This window comes from Pituophis catenifer, unplaced genomic scaffold (genome assembly GCF_029215685.1).
Source record: "Pituophis catenifer annectens isolate HBS135680 unplaced genomic scaffold, rPitCat1.0.hap2 SCAF_4, whole genome shotgun sequence".
NCBI classification, from domain to species: domain Eukaryota; kingdom Metazoa; phylum Chordata; class Lepidosauria; order Squamata; family Colubridae; genus Pituophis; species Pituophis catenifer.
The window spans coordinates 108,406,793-108,425,952 of NW_027256884.1; the positions used below are offsets into that span (position 1 = coordinate 108,406,793).

At 39.9% G+C, this 19,160-nt stretch overlaps 1 protein-coding gene across 1 annotated transcript in view; it reads left to right on the plus strand.

The window, feature by feature from the left end:
- The first annotated feature begins 966 nt into the window (after positions 1 to 966).
- LNX2 (ligand of numb-protein X 2) overlaps positions 967 to 19,160 on the plus strand; it is an 81,715-nt gene continuing 63,521 nt past the window's right edge. Inside the window, exon 1 of the mRNA XM_070943882.1 lies at positions 967 to 974. The gene's annotated coding sequence lies outside the window, so the exon portion shown is untranslated. The remainder of the gene's footprint in view (positions 975 to 19,160) is intronic.

The window sequence follows — 19,160 nt, forward strand, 5'->3', positions numbered from 1 at the left end:
ACTCGGCGTCAGTCTCCTACGGTACTGCCCCTCGCTCGGAGCACCACGATGCCTGGGATCGTGCAGTGAAACCCGGAGCTTTGCGCTCCTACCCGGCAGGGTAAGTTTGGGGATCACCGATCCGATCTCCGAGGTTTCCCCCCCACCCCTATCTCCCAGCTTCCTTCCCGCGATTGTTTAGCCTAGCATCGACGTCTGCAAGCTAGTTTCAGAAGAGATCTGCTGCCCCCCTTCTGGGATCCCCTAAAGCTCTGCGCTTTCCAGAGCGTTCGCTCAGCCGGTTTTCATCTGGCAGCCCCTTTGCCTTCTGCAGTGGGTACTGCCTGTGCCTGGCTCCGCTGCCCAAGAAGCCTCTGGGTTTAAAGAGCCTTTCCACGATCTTCGTCTTCGGATTTGCCTTTACCAACAAACCCAGTCACAGTTTTGGCTTTACGGGCTTGGGCAACCTCTCTACCTGTGATTTCTCTCTCCCCCCCTCCCCCAGGCATTTGCCTCCCACTTGGGTTTGTTATTTAACAATGTGTTAAAAGCAGTGAAGCCTCCTGGTCCTCCTTTCCCAGGATTGGTGATGATTGCCTACAATCATAGGGGTGATGGGGGAGAGGCCCACCCTTTCCAATGTACTTAAGGATGAATGAATGAATGAATGGGAAATCAATTTTTTTCTGGTTGCCAAAAATTGGTGGTGGGATGCAGGGTTTCTTCCTTCCTCCCCAAGTTCTATTTTCAGATGATTGGAACTAAGCAATTTATAAGCATTTTGTTTTTCATAATGAAGTATTTTGCACGATATACATCATATGCTCTGCCTCCCACCCCTTTCATTGTAGGTTTCCAAACTGCTGTTATTTCAAACCATCACCTCATGGGACAAGCTCATCTACCTCGCACACTTGAAGTAGGGGCTCTCCAAAGTTTGTTAGATGGGTTCTCCAAGGAACCGCCAGAATTGCTAGCTCTTCTTCCTTTCTCTGGTGAGTTGTCATGCATATATTGATCGATAGAAGCTGCAAATGGATCCTTCTGCTTGTAATATTGGTCTTCTAAGCTACAGGATATCCACTCATTCCAATTAATCCACTGCCTCTTGCTTCTAGAAGAAGTTAAGATGAATCTTGTTACTTGGCTGGGGCTTGTGCAGTTGTGGTCTCACCTTTCTATCATTTCCTTAGATGTGAATTAGAAGTGAGAGCCTCTTGTTGAACTGCCTCCCTTGATTTTGTCTCAGTTAATTGAGTGTTTGTAAATGCTCCCGCTTGACCTAAAGAAGCTCAGAGAACAAAGTTGGAGGAACTTTGAATCTACAGATTCATGAAACAGTTGGCATCCCATCTATTAGCAGAATATGGAGGGGCCATAAGTGCAAGTGAGACCCAAACACACAAAACTTTCTTGCTGGGCCCTCCCCCCCTTTTTTTTTGGCAGGAAAATGTTAAGAAACTGTTTATAATCTGAAGACAGCTACTTAAAAGATCTAATCAAGAAACATCTTAATGTGCACACCGAAGGCAAAGGTTAATTTTTAAGTTATAGATTGTGGGATAAATTGAAACTAATGGGTGATTCCAAGGATAGGCTGCACCATGGAGGTCTACAGCACAGAGCTGGTGAGAAGAATATGACTGGCAAAAATGTCCCAAATTAACTGTTACAGGGATAGCATAGTAGGTCAAAATTTCCAAATTAGAAGACTTAGACATTGATGCTTTAAGGCAAGTCCCTCACATACTGTAGAAATAACTGGCAGTGAACATGAACCTTGACAAACATCTGAAATCAATCTATTTTTTCTATGAATTAATGGTCACTTCTCAAGAACTATTTGAACCTAGGAACTTTGCTGAAACTATGGGTCTTGATCTGATCAGGACTGGCTGGGTAGCTTGTAGCTTAGAACAATATATGAAGTAGCCATTGGGATTTATTCAGTAAACCATAGCTAAACAAACCAAACTCATATTTGTGAATCTAATAATTGTAGGGGAAAAGGGTAGAGTTTGACAATATATTTTTCTTTCAATGTTTAATGTCCTTATCTCTAGACTGTATTAAGGCATATGGATCTAATAACGGACAGTATATTACAGTTACCAGTATTGCCTAAAATACTTGAAGAGCCATAGTTAAGGAACCACATTAATAATATAATGGATTTGAGAATCTAAAAATACTTCCATATTTGTTCTAAGAGATCAAACTGCCCAATACAGATCAGTATGTATTCTCCAACTTGCCCTCCATACGTTTTGGGTTATAATTCCAAAAATTTATAGCTAACATAGCCAAAAGGAATTACCAAAATTGTAGTGTAATATATCTGAAGATGCTACATTGAAGAATGTTTATGTATCTATACTGAAACATAATAATATGTAGATGGCTTTCTCTTTCTTTCTTTTATGAGTCAGAAAATGCCCACCATTGAATAGTGACTCCTTTCATGAATTTCATTATTCCGTATTTGCATTCTTAATTTTGCTTGGGATAAATAATTGTAGAATTTAGATTACCAGAATTGGCCATGAGAGTCCAGATGAATAGTAGTATATCTGTTTTTATTGAAGAATTTATCATCATCTCCAGGCAGAACTGGATAATTCTTTCTGGACAGAGGTTAGCAAAGTTTGGGTCCTTTTATAAGATGGCCTGGATGTCTCAAATTATTGAGATTGTGGGCAAACAATTTCACATTTCACATGGTTTTATCAATTTTACAATGCTCAAGGACTTTTTGGCTATCTTGTAATCGCCATTTGTAGTCTCCTGATCTGGAATGATTAGTGGGATAGGTAGGACTGATATTCCTGAATTAGACTGGATGGATGTAAAGTAGCTTCCTATTTCACTTTAGTAGTAATTTTTATAGTAATATTTCTTTCCTAGTTTCTGCTAGAGATGTGATGTCTGATATATTCTGACGTTTTAGTTTGCCTGTTTTGTACTTCATTACTTTTTGTGATTCCCACTTTCCACCTCCTTTCTACAGAGATAAATATAATGAATACTGTTTGATTTTCCATGTTTACAAATATTTGATGGAGTTTTGGATTTTTACTGCATATAATCTAAAGTATTTTATTTCCTCCTGTATAATTGCACCTTTTACCTTTCTCCTGTACTTTTCAGCATGGTATCATCCAATTTTTTTTCAATAGCATTTTATTCTTTATTCTTTTATTCTTTAGTTCCTGCAAGGTACTCAGATAAAACAGGATCCATGTCAAACTCCACTAGATAGTTTTCCCTCTCCACTTATCCACTAAAGTTTATTTTCGATAAGGATTAGCATACCTATCAAACAAATGATTCATTTACAGAATTCATTTGCATTCTGTCTATCAATACTAGACCTTGTAAAACCTTGGGAAAGGCACAACTGGGATTATATAATAACATCTCAATTTTAGTATTCCCTGCCATTTACTGCAGCATTTTTGAATATGCTACAGTTCTTTTCAAGTAATGCATTGACATGTTATGAGTAATGAATTCCATAGACACAGTTTGTGAAAATTGGTGACATAATATTCTACCATTATATGATGGAGAAACACTGATTGTGTGATACAATTTCTATAAACTAAATTTAACTCTGTTCATATCATACACAAATATATGCAAAATCAAATTGCTCCTCAAAACTCTAAGACAGAGTTCTCCAACCTTGGTCACTTTAAGACTTGTGGACTTCAACTCCCAGAGTTCCTCAGCCAGCCAATTCTGGGAGTTGAAGTCCACAAGTCTTAAAGTGGCCAAGGTTGGAGACCCCTGCTTTAAGATAACAGCCAATTAAGATATGGTTGCAGGGGCCTACCTCACCCGCTCCAAATTAACTGTGTCTCCTCAATTATCTGGCTGATTAAGGGAGGTCTTAATGATTTCTCGTACTGTCTGAAGCAGGTAATTTTTTCCTCAGTCATGTTTTCTATCCTTTCAACCCATTTCCTAACCTGCCTCTTTTCTGATTACAGTATTTGAGAAGGCAGAGAAGAGGTTTATCTGCAGAGAAAAATCATCAGATGGGAGGATCTGAGTTTTCCTCCCACACTCCTTTGCTTTTCTCTTCCTACTCAGAAGAGTTTGTTCCTGGTATTGCTATCTAGCTGAAGGTTCTCTTGGAGGGAGAGTTGATGGCTGGATGATAGTTAACCACTCCTCCAATTAGATCATTCTCCCTTGCTCATATCACTCACTTACCTCTTGTTTGGCATTAGTGCAGGTTTGATGTAATGCTGAGAAGTTTTACCTGAAGCCATAAGGTGTTCAGTTTGAGCTATTCAATTTGCTTGTGGCCAATGCTTACAGTTTTGTGAATTGTATGAGCTCAGCCAGATGTGCTTTCTTTAGTTAATCATGTTTTTAAAAAATTCTCAGTATGACACAGGAACCCATGTTATGAGAGTGATTGCACCATTGACTTTATGAAGGAGAACTTGGCTTAGAAAGAGGATATTGTTCCTTGTTTAAATGCACCTGTTGTCTTAGATTCTAGAGAGCTTTATTAAGCTTTAAATTGTCTGTTGTCAGTCAGCAGTATGCTTGTGGGTGTCAGTTGTTTGTGTACAGACAGTTACAGATGTGCTTTCCTTTTTGGGAGAGTAACATATCACCTTTTGCCTGGATGACGTTGGGTAAAACAGTTCTTAGATGTGAAAAAAAATGGAATTACTCTGTGTGTGGGTGGATGAGAGAACAGCTGCAAGCCAGCCACTGTTACAAGAAGAGAATTCAGGTTATGATTTTACAGTCCTGGCCAAAAAGAACCAACCCTTAGCACTGGGTAACTTTCTCTCAAACATATTGAACTCATAGTTTTTTGAGAATTTTAATTTGTATGTATCCACATCATGATTTTACAAGCTCTTTTTCTCTGGCACTTTTTTTCCTTTAAAATTATAGTCTTCCAGTCTTTTTTCTTTTTAAATGCATTTTTCTATGTTGTTAGAAAAATACTGTTTGTATTGATTGAATATTAGTTATATAAAATTGAGATAATTTAAATTATTTAATATTATAGCAATGGCAGTAGCATTTAGACTTATATACCGCTTCATAGTGCTTTTACAGCCCTCTCTAAGCAGTTTACGGAGTCAGGATATTGCCCCCAACAATCTGGGTCCTCATTTTACCAACCTTGGAAGGCTGAGTCAACCTTGAGTCAATCTTATTGTAGTCATTCAGACTCAAATCTGTGTTCAATCAAATATTAGCAAAGGTTTCAACATTTATGATTCTATTTTATAATTATATAATTATTTTATTTTATATGAAGTATGAACAAATACTGTATGTTTTGGTTTTACAGTTTTTTTCTCTGCTTGATAGTAGTTGGTGGTAGTACAGTTTTTGCCTGCTTAGTAGTAGTTGGTTGTTTGCTTTTGTAGAAATCTGTTAAGTATTTTTGAGCTTTGTTTTGTTCCTTTTTTATGTAACATTACATTATAGGCCTTGTTTTGTTTTTCTTACATATACAGGTACGACCATAATTGAGCCCAAAATTTCTGTTGCTAAGTGACATAATTGTTAAGTGAATTTTGCCCCATTTTACCATCTTTCTTGCCATGGTTGTTAAGTGAATCTGACTTCCTCACTGATTGTGCTTGTCAGAATGCCGCAAAATGTGATTACATGACTCTGGGACACTGCAACTGTTATAAATATGAGTCAGACACTTGCTAAGTGTCTGAATTTTGGTTATGTGACATGATGCAACAATGATAAGTGTGAAAAATGATCATTAAAATGTCACTTTTTTCAGTGCTGTTGTAACTTCAAACGGTCACTAAATGAACTGTTGTAGGTTGAGGACTACCTGTGTGGTAATACTATCAGATACAAAGTAGCTGGAAAATATATTTAGTTTTTTTAAAAAAAACAATTTCTAATTTATAAACACGATTGGATTTTTATTAGGAAGGAAACTGGCTAGATTTTTTAACTTGTGCTGTTATTTTGTTACCTATGTAGCCGTTGTGAATTCTTCTGTCCAATTCTTTCTGACTTGCCAATATTTTATAGTTCTTAAGTATATCGTAATCAGGCAGAAAGAAGATCAACAAAGTTAAAGAATCATTTGCATTGAGTTGCTGTTCCAGTAAAAAGAAGATTGACTCATATATGGTTCTTTGGAAATAAATTTCTTTGTGTAGAAATAAATCCATTCAATATTAGCAAAATGGTAAATTGTTATTAAAACATTTGCAGGATGAAGAGTGATACTGCAGGCAGGACTAAAGAACCATTGCTGAGTGAAAACCAGCTAATTTGGCTAACTGTGAGAGATGTGGGGAATTGCACTTTAGAACATCTGGATGGTAACAGTTTCCTTACACCTGCTTTAAGATGCCTTATATTCTGAAGAATTATTTATTTATTTATTTATTTATTTATTTATTTATTTATTTATTTATTTCAATTTGTATACTGCCCTTCTCCTAGTGGACTCAGGGCGGTGAACAGCCAGAGCTAAAACACATACAGATACAAAATTTAAAATTGTTAAAAGAATTATATAACTGGCCCAATTTAAAACAGTTCAATTTAAAACCCCATGACAATTTAAAACTAAAAAACTAAAAAGACTAAAAAAGGGCGAGGGGGTTCACGCCAGCCCTGCTTGATGGAAAAGAAAAGTTTTCAGGGCACGGCGAAAGACCCGGAGATCCGATATCCTTCATATCTCCGGGGGCAAATCATTCCAGAGGGCAGGAGCTGCCACAGAGAAGGCCCTCCCCCTGGGGGTCGCCAGCCGACATTGCCTGGCTGACGGCACCCTGAGGAGTCCCTCTCTGTGGGCGCGTACTGGTCGGTGGGAGGCTATCGGCGGCAGAAGGCGGTCCTGCAAATACCCAGGTCCTATGCCATGGAGCGCTTTAAAGGTGGTAACCAACACCTTGAAGCGCACCCAGAAGACAACTGGAAGCCAATGCAGCTCATGCAGGAGAGGTGTCACATGGGAGCGCCCCCTGGCTCCCATAATCCCCCGCGCGGCCGCATTCTGCACCAGTTGGAGCCTCCGGGTGCTCCTCAAGGGGAGCCCCATGTAGAGAGCATTGCAGTAGTCCAGGCGGGAAGTGACGAGTGCCTGAGTGACTGTGCGTAAGGAGTCCCGATCCAGAAAGGGACGCAACTGGCGAATCAGGCGAACCTGATGAAAAGCCCCCCTGGCCATGGCCGTCATATGCTCTTCTAAAGACAGCGGTGCATCCAGGAGGATGCCCAAGTTGCGAGCCCTATCCGTGGGGGCCAATAACTCGCCCCCAATAGCCAGCGATGGCACCAGCTGGCTATATCGGGACGCCGGAAGCCACAGCCACTCGGTCTTGGAAGGGTTGAGACGAAGCCTGTTACTCCCCATCCAGATCCGCAGGGCCTCCAGGCACCGGAACATCACTTCAAGGGCATCATTGGGATGGCCTGGGTTGGAGATGTACAGCTGAGTGTCATCAGCGTACTGATGGAACTCCACCCCAAAGCCACGGGGTTATATAGGCATATTCAGTTATATAGGCATCCTGGTTACAAATAAGGACTGTGTGTGTGTGTGTGTGTTTTCAATAATAAGCATTTCATAAGAATGTGGAAATTCTTCTGTAAGGCCAGATGAATAATTTCTTTGGCTTCATCTTCAAGAAGCATGCTAATCTCAAGTTCCAAAAATGGACCAGTCCAGGTCCATGTAAATTCATGGTCATTTACACTCAAATTAAAAATTAATTAAACTGCTGACCTGATTGGTTCATATATAACCCTTCTACCACACCCCAAATTACAGTTTGACCAAGGCTTTCTATGGTACACCAGACCTTCTTTCCTGAAACTTTGAAGGATATCTCTTCTACTGTTGATAGATCAGAGGGCAGGAGGAAATGGCTCAGGTCATAACATAGAATATATTAATGACAACACAACCTTGGGGAGTGAAAGAAAAGGAAAGTATGAATGCTAAATAGAATACCAAGAGTGAATCCTTGTTAGCGTAGTTATACTGTAGGTATGACATGGCTGATCCTGGAAAATTAAGTTGGGTTGAACCTACTGGTAATTACTGTAATAATTGGATGGAGATCATCCACCAGTATTAGAACTAGAGTTTAGCCTGGGTAAATTAGGGAAAGAGAACCTGGTAGGAGGCAGTAGCAAAACCCATATTGTTGCCTATAAATGACATCGATGGAGCTACAAATTTATCAGATGTCAGATTTGATTCAGGAGAAATGAATTGTATATTTTTTTAAAATATTTTTTTTAATAGTAATCACCTCTTAATTCAGTCATGTAGACTAGCCTACCTAGAGTAAATTCCACTAACCATGATATACCCAATCTTATACTCTGAAGAAAGTATAAGATTGGGTATAAAAATGTGAACATGGAAAACAGAAATGAAATCCTCTGAAATTTAGTCAGCAGGACTGAAAGAAGAATCTGGAATTAATCAAGTTAATGATATTTTGTGTAGGAGGGTTTTTTGTCAAATTGACATGAATGAAGTACAATATATGATCTAATTTTAATTGGGAGTATTTGAGAGAAGGAATCATTGAAATTCTGAATAATCTTTAATTTTTGACACGTTAGTAAAATATACAAATAAAGTGAATAGTCTATTCATAGGTTTTACAATATTAGCATGTTACGTTTATAATGTTGGAAGTACTAATGTACATTATGAAACTAACTGAATTGGATGTTTTCTAATTCAGGATGTTTTCTTTAAAGCAGTGTTTTTCAAACTTGGCAACTTTAAGATGTGTGAACTTCAATTCCCAGAATTCCCCAGCCAGCCTGGTAGCTGAATAATCTGGGAGTTGAAGTTCACACATCTTAAAGTTGCCAAGTTTGAAAATTATTGCTTTAAACTAAGGAGGGTTGAGGATCTTTTTCCCAAAGACTTTGGCAATATGGTTCTTAGCCATTGTGCTCTTCAGGGTTAAGAAACTAGAACTAGAACTGGTAATGAAGATCCATGACTTTAACAGAATAATGGAAGGACCAATGGAGATGATCTAGTCTAACCCCCTGCTCAAGCAGGAGACCCTATAACAGTGATGGCTAACCTTTTTGCCATCGCATGCCAGGAGAGAGGGGGTGGGGGAGGGTTGCATGCGCACGTGCCCATGCACATGCGTGCGCAACCCCCTCCCCACTCCCCCCCCCCGCTCCTGGCACATGATGGCCTGGTAGGCCCGTTTTTCTTTCTTACTTGGTTCCAGATCCTCCCTGTGTATCTGGGAAGGGCGAAAACAGCCTTTCCTACTCCCTTGGAGGCCCTACGGAGGCTGAAAGGGCCCATTTCCCAACTCTCGGTGGGACAGGAAGTGACATTTTTTGCTGTCCCCAGCATCCAGAACCTCTCTAGGAGTCTCTAGGAGCCTCTCTAGGAGTCTCTAGGAGCCTCTCTAGGAGCCTCTGGAGGCTGGGGACAGGAAAAAACGTTACTTCCTGTCCCACTGGGAATCGGGAAATGGGCCCTTTCAGCTTCCGTAGGGCCTCCAAGGGAGTGGGAAAGGTTGTTTTCGCCCTTCCCAGATACACAGAGAGGATCTGGAGCCAGGTAAGAAAGAAAAATGGGCCTTCCCCACCCTGCCCCCAGGCCCTCCAGAGGCAGGAAACAGCCTGTTTCCCTACTTCTGGTGGGCCCAGAAGGCCCGAAAATCAGCTGGCCGGCACGCGCATGCGCCCCAGAGCTGAGCTGGCATGCCCACTAATATGGCTCTGCGTGCCACAGGTTCGCCATCATGGCCCAATAACATTGCAAATGTTTATCTTTAAGGAGAGAGTGTCCAATCTCTTAATGCCTATGGATATTCTCAGTCATCCAGGTCACTGTAGTCGCACAGGTGTTTTTTTCAAGAGGCAACTGGACTTTCAGGTTGCAATGTTATAGGTGATAAAATTGCTGCTGCTGACAATTGGTCTTAGTGGAGTTCCCTCTTTGTGGATTTTGGGGAGTCCATATATGCATGGGGTGGCTTTCCCAGGGTAAAGACGGTAATATTGTGAAACAGTAATTGTGAGGTGGTAATATTGTGACCTGCAAGTCCAGTTGCCTCTTGAAATAAAACACCTTTGGGATGTCCAATTACTTCTTAAAAACCTGCAGCATTGGAGCACCCACAACTTCTGGAGGCAAGTTGTTCCACTGATTAATTGTTCTGTCAGGAAATTTCTCCTTAGTTCTAGGTTGATTCTCTCCTTGATTAGTTTGCATACATTGCTTCTTGCTCTCCTGCCCTCAGGTGCTTTGGAGAATAGGTTGACCCCCTTCTTTGTGGCAGCCCCTTAGATATTAGAACACTGCTAGCGTGTCACCCCTCATCCTTCTTTTCATTAAACTAGACATATCTAATTCCTGTAACCATTCTTCCTATGTGTTAGTCTCCGGTCCCCTAATCATCTTTGTTGTTCTTTTCTGTATCCTTTCTAGAGTCTCAACATCTTTTTTATATTGTGGCAACCAAAACTGGATGCAATATTCCAAGAGTGGTCTTACCAAGGCATTATAAAGTGATACTAATATTTCATGTGATCTTGATTCTAGCCCTCTGTTAATTCAGTCTAGGACTGCGTTGGTTTTTTGACAGCTGCAGAACGTTGCTGGCTCATATTTAATTGATTGTCCACTAGGACTCCAAGATCCCTCTCTCAGTTGCTGCTATTGGGACAGATATCACCTATTCTGTAGCTGTTCATTTGGTTTTTCCTTGCCTAAATGTAGAATCTTACTTTTCTCAAAATCAAATTTCATTTTTACGGACTTTACAAATCAGATTTTTAATTCATTTTGGAATAGTAAATCTCACAGTTGTAACTGAATTTGATACGATTTACTTCTTGAGCTAATTAACTTCTTGAGTTATTTGATTCTCTTAAGATCTGCAACTCTCCATCAAAAACACTTAAGTGTATTCATACTAAATACTTGATTGTATATAATGGGAATATATTTTGTGCTTACCTGCTTCCTCCTTGCTTTTCTTTCCATTGTGAATTTGTTTGGTTTTTTACAATTTGTTCAGATCCTCTGAAACAGGAAATGCTTTCAAAACAAAGGTTTGGAAAAGATACAAGATTTAGAGCCCCCACAGGCTTGTGGAACTAGTTTTAAGGATCTTTGAGTAATGGTTCTACTGAAGTCTGCCTAATGTTTTCTCAAAGAGATAAAAATAAAGACAGTTTCTTTTAAAACTTATTCCTGGCTAGTTGACCAGCAGCCAAAACAGCTGTGCATTACAGAAACTATTGTCAAACATATCTTTATTCCACATTGGAGAAGGCTATCACAATCTAATAAGGAAATTGTTGAATTGAAGGGAGCAGCCAATGTCAGTGAGGAAAAACCCAAAAGCCTAAATTATCACCAGATAACAATTTTCAAGGCGATTCAAAACTCTGTTCTAAATGGGCAACCAGTTGTTTTGCATTGGACCTAATATTTCAGGCAATGTAAACTTCAAATATAATTGTTTTGATAACAAGCAAAATAATCCTATTTTAATGTAATATTAAATTTGTATTCATAGATGAAATTCCTCTATGTGGTATAGGAACACTTATCAGCTGAAGGTAGCAAAATATTTGTGTCTGCTTCTACTGTGGTCAATACTGCTTGATTATTAACAAGTTTGAATTATTAATGAAGCAGTGATTTTATACAGTAACTTAAAATCAAATCATTATTGAGAAGTCACTCTCTGGAATTCAAATTCTTTTTGTTCTTTTCTAATTTACTTGTGGCACAATTGGTTTTTAGGCCCAGTAAGTCCAGAAATAACTTTGACAGATAATAATAAGATCCATGAATATTTTTTAAAAAACAACAATTTGGCATGTTTTGATTTCAGCAAAAGTGGAAAGGCAAATTTGGGATTGATCAACTGAAAAACAATTCTGTAAACCTCTATCGCAATCCATTTGACAATTTTTTTTTCTATGGCAGCTGGGCTTCTTTTAAGCACCTGTTGGACAATATGTGATACATGCTGGTCTTGAGGTGAATGATGCTAAGCAATAATATGATTTCCTAGTGATTTTGTATGTTGCGTGCACCAAACTGTTGCCATTTATTTAACAAAAACAGTTAAAACCAGGGCTTAATGTAATATGTGAACCCAGACACTGTATTATACTAGAATCAGAAGGGATTTTGGAGGCCAGCCCACTGCTGATCTCAGGAAATTTGCAGCTGTAGCATTCTTGACAGATGGCTGTCTGGCCAATAACAGAAAATCCTTCCCTTCCTGATGTAGAACATTTTAGTAGGCATTTTCATACTTGCTTCTGAAGTCCTTGATGGTCCGAGTATTTTCCTCATATGTCACTCAACATGTCTTATAACACCCGCCCTCCCCTAAATTAGTATAGGTCAGGGGTCAGCAACCTTAAACACTCAAAGAGCCACAAAGGTCCTAACTGGAAGCCCCGCATTCAATTCTGGAACCAGCTGGAAGTCGAGTTCCCCCACCATAGAATCTCCTCCTAGCGCGGCGTCCTTTTTCCTCTGCCAACTGGAAGTCCGGTTCCCCCACCATAGAGTCTCCTCCTAGCATGGCACCCTTTTTCCTCTACTCTCCTAACCGAAAGCCCTATCAATTGTGGAGCTGACCAGCGAAAGGGAGCCACAGCAGAGGGATGAAAGAGCCACATGCGGCTCCAGAGCCACAGGTTGCTGACCCCTGGTATAGGAGAATTGAGAGTAGTACAGGTAGTTCTTGACCTATGACCAAAATTTCTGTTGCTAAGTGAATTTTGCTCCATTTTATGACCTTTATTGCCACAGTTGTTAAATGAATCACTGCAGTTGTTAAATTAATCTAGCTGCCCCATTGACTTTGCTTGTCAGAAGGTTGCAAAAGATGAGCACATGGCCCCAGGACACTGCAACCGTGAAAAATACGAGTGACTTGCCAAGCATCTGGATTTTGATCATGTGACCACAAGGATGCTCAATGGTTGTGAAAAATGGTCATAAGTCACTTTTTTCAGAGCTGTTGTAACTTTGAACAGTCACTAAATGAACTGTGGTAAGTCGAGGACTAAGTACCTGCCTAGCAGTAGTATTCTGTTCTTCCAATTTAGGTCATAAAGTTTTGGAATGATATTCTGGAGGGATAGCATGTTTTATGTATTGCTTTAACAATGCATATATTAGTATCAGTATTATTTTTATATTTTTCTCTTTCTTCTGTTTTTTTTAATTAATTAAAAAATAAAAATAAAGTTTCAGATTGTTCATCAACCCCCAAACTTTCATTATACCAGTGATGGCTAACCTTTTTGCCGTCGCGTGCCAAAAGCGGGGGAAGCGTACGTGCCCACACCCATAATTCAATGCTCCCCCGCACCCTGCCCCCCCGTGCATACACAAGCGACCCCCCACCCTCCCTGCACATGTGCGCACGACCCCCCCACTCCCCGTTTTGAGCCTAGCAGGCCTCGCTGAAGCATACAGAGGCTGGAAACGACCCGTTTGCAGACATACAGTAGGCCCGGTAGGCCTGTTTTTCACCCTCCCAAGGCTCCAGATGCTTTCTTTGGAACCTGTGGAAGGCGAAAACAGCCTCCCCCCTCCCCCCGGAGGCCCTCCAGAGGCTGGAAATGACCCCTTTCCTGACTTCTGGTGGGCCTGGAAGGCCCGTTTTTCACCCTTAAGACTTTCCTGGAGCCTGGGGAGGGCGAAAACAGCCTCCCCTCCCTTTGGAGGCAGAAAATGCCCTCCCAGAGCCTCTGCGCGAGCCCTGTACTTACCTGTCATCCAAAACAGGCCATGTGGAGACTCCTGGGAGGGGAAGCGTGGGCGGGACCAGCTGAAAATCAGCTGGCTGGCACACATATGCACGCTGGAGCTAAGCTAGGGCAACAGCTCGCGTGCCCACAGATATGGCTCCACGTGCCACCTGTGTCACGCGTGCCATAGGTTCGCCATCACAGCATTATAGGAAAATAATTTAATAAACATTACTTTAACTAATAGTACTGGTGTCAATAATAATATAGTAACAACAACAACATTGAACCCTTGGGTATTCCCATCAACCCTTGGAGGCCAATATTGACGACTTTTCGGAATTCTGATTTAGCCCTTTTGTGAAAAGATTTTACAGATTAAACTGGTATTATTATTTTTACTTCTGTGTCCAGCCATAAATGTAATTTATTTATTATGGAAGTGAGGCAGCAGAAACATTCCACATTTAAAGAGTCATTTGTGCTCTGCGTTCAGCATATATTTGAAAAAGCCTTCATGGATCTGATTTACAATTTCCTGTCACTGTTGAATAAAATGACAGGAAATAGAACAAGCCTTTTCTGCACTGCAAATCAGCTGCAGCTTTCCCTCAGGAAAGTCGTCAATATTGGCTCCAAGGGCTGATGGGAAGAGGAGAAAAGTAGCTATATTTACTGCTATCTCTATATGCTTGCTCTAGAATAAATCCAGTTGTTTTCTATCCAAATAATTGTGTGTAGGACAGCTATTCCTAGTGTTCCATAAGTGTGGTCCTCAACCTCTGGGAAGTTGGCTGACATGGAACATTTAGAAGATAGGAAATATTGATAAAAAGGGAGGGATATTCTATATTGTTGGGAAAAAGGTATATTTAGGATTGGAATTTTCAGAATTTTACAATTATATCCTGATCTTAAGTGTGCTTATTCAGAAGTAAATTCCCATCAGTTGCAATGAGACTATTTCCGGATAGTGGTCCTTAGTACTGCTACCTAATACCTTTTTTTCCTCCATTGACCGTAATTGCTAATGGATTAAAATGTAACATTACCTCCCAAGAGTTGTGCAGATCAATGCCACAAAGGTTGAGGCATTTCAGTGTATCTTGGAAGGGGAAATAATCCTGACCTAAGTAATATTACACTCAATAACATTGCTTTAAGATTCTACTCTTCCAACTTTTGAGTTATTGACACTGACATTTTAATGTGTACTAGCCAACCCGTGACCCACTGGGTCGTCATTTCAGAGATATTTCCTTACCTAAACAGAGAAATAGAATGACCACGCGCAAAAAAATTTAGTGGCAATGGAAGCAATTTCCAACTTCCTGCTGGCTTCCCCATTGACTTTCCTTCTAAGAAGCTGGCAGGGAGCATTGAAAGTGACAATCTGCAGCCCACTAGTCGCTCCAATGCAATCTCTTTTTGGCCAGAAGTTGGTGAATAAGATCTTTCTTCAATGAGATCCTGTCCCTAGCTTTCTAGCTGCGCTTCGCATTGGCTGTTCATGCCTGTCAGCATCTATAGAAAAAGGCAAAGGTGTGTGGTTGGCCAGGGAGGGGCCCCAGGCCTCCTGGCCCACAATAGGTTTCCATGTGGCAGTCGGTAGCAGGCCTCCCATGGTTTCCAATACCATATTTGAATCAGAATTGGAGATTCTCAGGGGGGAAAAAAATCCTTGTCTGGTGGCTCAGCAGACTGATAGCATTGTGATTAACACCAGTTTACAATTACTGTAAGTTCGAATCTCACCAGGCTCAAGGTTGACTCAGCCTTCCATCCTTTCTAAGGTAGGTAAATTGAGGACTCAGTTTGTAGGGGCAATAAGCTGACTTTGTATAAATATACAAAAGTATGAAGGCTATTGCTTAACGCATTGTAAGCCGCCCTGAGTCTCCGGAGAAGAGCGGCATATAAATCAAATTTAAAAAATAAAATAAAATAAAAGAGATGGAAGGGCCAATTTGTTTTTCAAAGGACCAAAGGGCAGGATAAGAAACAATGGATAGAAACTATTCAAGGAGAAAAGCAACCTGAAATTAAGGAGAAACTTCCTAACAGTGAGGACAATTAACCAGCTTGCCTTCAGAAGTTGTGGATGCTTCATCACTGGAGGTTTTTAAGAAGAAACCGCACAGTCATTTGTCTGAAATGGTATAGGATCTCCTGCTTGAGCAGCTCCAAGGCCCCTTCCAATTCTATTCTAATTGATTGATTGATTGATTGATTGATTGATTATGGCTGATGCTAGAATGGGTTGGATTTTATACTCAGCAAGTCTTTTTCATTGCAAGGATCAATTACTTTGTGGAATAACTGTGATATGTAACATATGTGGGTAATAGAATGGGAACTGGCAAAATATTTATATTCTGACTATGACATGCATATTTCACACAAACACACACACACATATTTGTTATCCATCCCAAAATGGCAAGAAATTCTTCCATCCCTTTTTGGAATGTGTGATGTAGTTAGGTATCAAAGACCTATAAAATGGGACTCAAGGACTATGCGTCTTCTTTTGGCATCTCAATTTAAAGTGATCATACTTTCAGCCTCAGAAATACTTAATCTTCTACAAGGGATTACAGTATTAAATCCTATAATAGAAAAAATTCCTATGGATACTTCTTGTAAAATTATTTTGGTGGTAGATCAATTCATTAGGCCAACTTTAGTACCTGGATGGAATAAAGAATTAAACATTACTAGACAATGAGATGAGATATTAGTATCAATACCCAAATCTTTAATAGATTACATATTATTCATTTATTGGACTCTGTTGCATGTATGTAGAAAGTAACTTGAGTAAATACTTGTTGGAGGTACAGTGCCTTGTCTAAACTTATTTTTCTACAGAGTACTAGAATTGCTATATTTATGGGGAAAGTTGCATTAAATTAACGCTGAGACAAGATTTAATATTTTCAGATGTGTGTATTATTTTGAATCCTATTTTATGGAAGTTGATATTTCAACAAAGATTGTGGTTTCTCCCTGCCCTATTCATAGTTTAAAATATTCTTCAGAGTTGGAAAGATAAATATTCAGCTGTTCAATGAATCATTCTTGGTATAGCTTAGCTATGAAAGATGATAATGAAATATGCTACTATTCACTGAAATGCTTATTTAGAACTTTATTTATGAATATATACCCTTGGTATTTTTGCTCCTTTTATGTAGTTTTTTTTTTCTTCTTCCTTCTTTTCTTCTTTTGTTATAATTTGTTTATTTTGTTGTTGTTGTTTTGTCTTGTACTCAGTAGAGGCCAAAAGAAGTTTTAAATATAGCTGTGGATCAGATTTTGCCTTTGCTACAAAGATGTGTAAAGAATAGAATTAACTAATTACATTTTCATTAACTGGAAGCTTGGTTGTTTAAAAAGCCATTTTTCTTCTTTTTGCACTGGTGCTAGGTTCAATTGTGCAATGCATATATTCTAAAATGTTCACACTAACACATTCTTATGATGATTATTACTCTAAAAAATAATGTGCCATATTCATACTGTAAAAATATGCAGTGCGAAATAGCTAAAGCACTTCCCCCCCCTTAGAACCGATGAGGTATCTTGACCAAATTGTGGGGTTCCATATGAAGAGTTAATTATTAGCTATACTTAGCTATACAATTCACAACTATACTTTGTGGAATTAGATGAATAAAACATTTGCAGCTTTTAGATGTTAGTTGAAAAATAGTCCAGATTTTAACAGGCACATCAGGTTTACAAGCTCTTCATCCTCTTTGATGGAGGAGAAGATTAAATGAAGAGAAGGACAGAGAGAATGTTAGAGAGAAAATAGGTGTCTCATCATTTGTTTGAGATCTGCCTGTGTCTCCAACAGATCATCTTTGAGAGAAAGATGTCGACAGAAGACAGTCTGTATTAAGTATTAATGTTAGATCGAAATGAAAAGTGCTGTTGAAATCTGGGATAGGATTTCAACCCAGTTCTTTTGATCCGACTGATTATGCCATCAAGGCGTTTTGACTCCTAGCAACCACAGAGGTAGATTTTCCCAGTGAAACCTAGATCTTTGTTACAACATTGGATCTAACAATGTTAAGAGACCAGGGTATGGTGGACACATTTCAGTCAATTACAGTTATAATTTACATATGTCTGAGAAATAATAGTCCTTGCCAACTTTTTTAATCTATTGCCTTCCAGAGAGCTAAGAACTTAGAATTTCTTAGCCAGCAAGTTCCATAGCTTTTGACTTTGCTGACTGAGGAATTTTGGGGGATTCTACATATGGAAGTTGGCAAGGATATTATAAGACCTTTTCTATGACTTTCCAATGGGCTATTAAAACTTTCCCTCTTAGAAAGATTCTTGGACCATGAGTTGTTTTAATCTGTTAGAAGCTGTCCGATTAAATCATTTTCAATGGCGGCGTATATTTTGCATTTTTTTATTCCATTCTTTTTATGTTTTGTTGCTGCTATTAGTATTCTTATTTTTATAATAGCTATTGGCTGCCTTCATGAGTGTTTTAAATTAATGAATGTCATTAAATAAACTGCATCATATCATTTTCCTGATGATCGCGTGCATAAGCTTATGGCCTTCTAGCCTAATCTCATGTGAACTCAGAGCTCACAAAAGGGAACCTTTATATGATTATGTGAATAATAGTGAAAGGATACTTTGCTCAAAAGGTAGCACTTTATATATACAGCCTAGCCTTAGCACATTTATGAGTATATCAGATTGTTAGTGCTTCTTTCCTTAGAATTGTACAGATTTTCTCTCTTCAAATTCTGTGCTACAGTGTGTACTCAGCAAGAACTTATGTTTCGTTATACTGCAAAATACCTAGATCAGTGATGGCTAATCTTTTCTGAACCGAGTGCCCAAAGTGCACGTGTGCGCCCGAACCCCCAAGATGCAATGCTTAGTGGCCCCCGTGCATGCGCCCCACCCCTGTGTATGCAGTGTGCCCCCCACACGCAGCCCACCCCCCTGCACATGCCCCCCGCATGCCCCCCAATGTGCGCGGGGTGCACATATGCGCACCCCACGCATATGTGGCAGAGACCCAATGATCAGCTGGCTCGCAGGAGATGTGCGGTGGTGCTGAACTAGGGCAAAGGCTCATGTGTCCACAGAGAGGACGCACAAAGATGCCATAGGTTCACCATCACGGACCTAGATGAAGCAACCCATACTGGTAAGTAAAGACCCATATATAAGTCCCTATTTCAAGGGTGAAATCCAGCAGGTTCTGACAGGTTCTGGAGAAGTGGTAGCGGAAATTTTGAGCAGTTCGGAGAACTGGCAAATACCACCTCTGGCTGGCCCCAGAGTGGGGTAGGAATGGAGATTTTGCAATATCCTTCCCCCTGGAGTGGGGTGGGAATGGGGATTTTGCAGTATCCTTCCCCCTGGAGTGGGGTGGGAATGGAGATTTT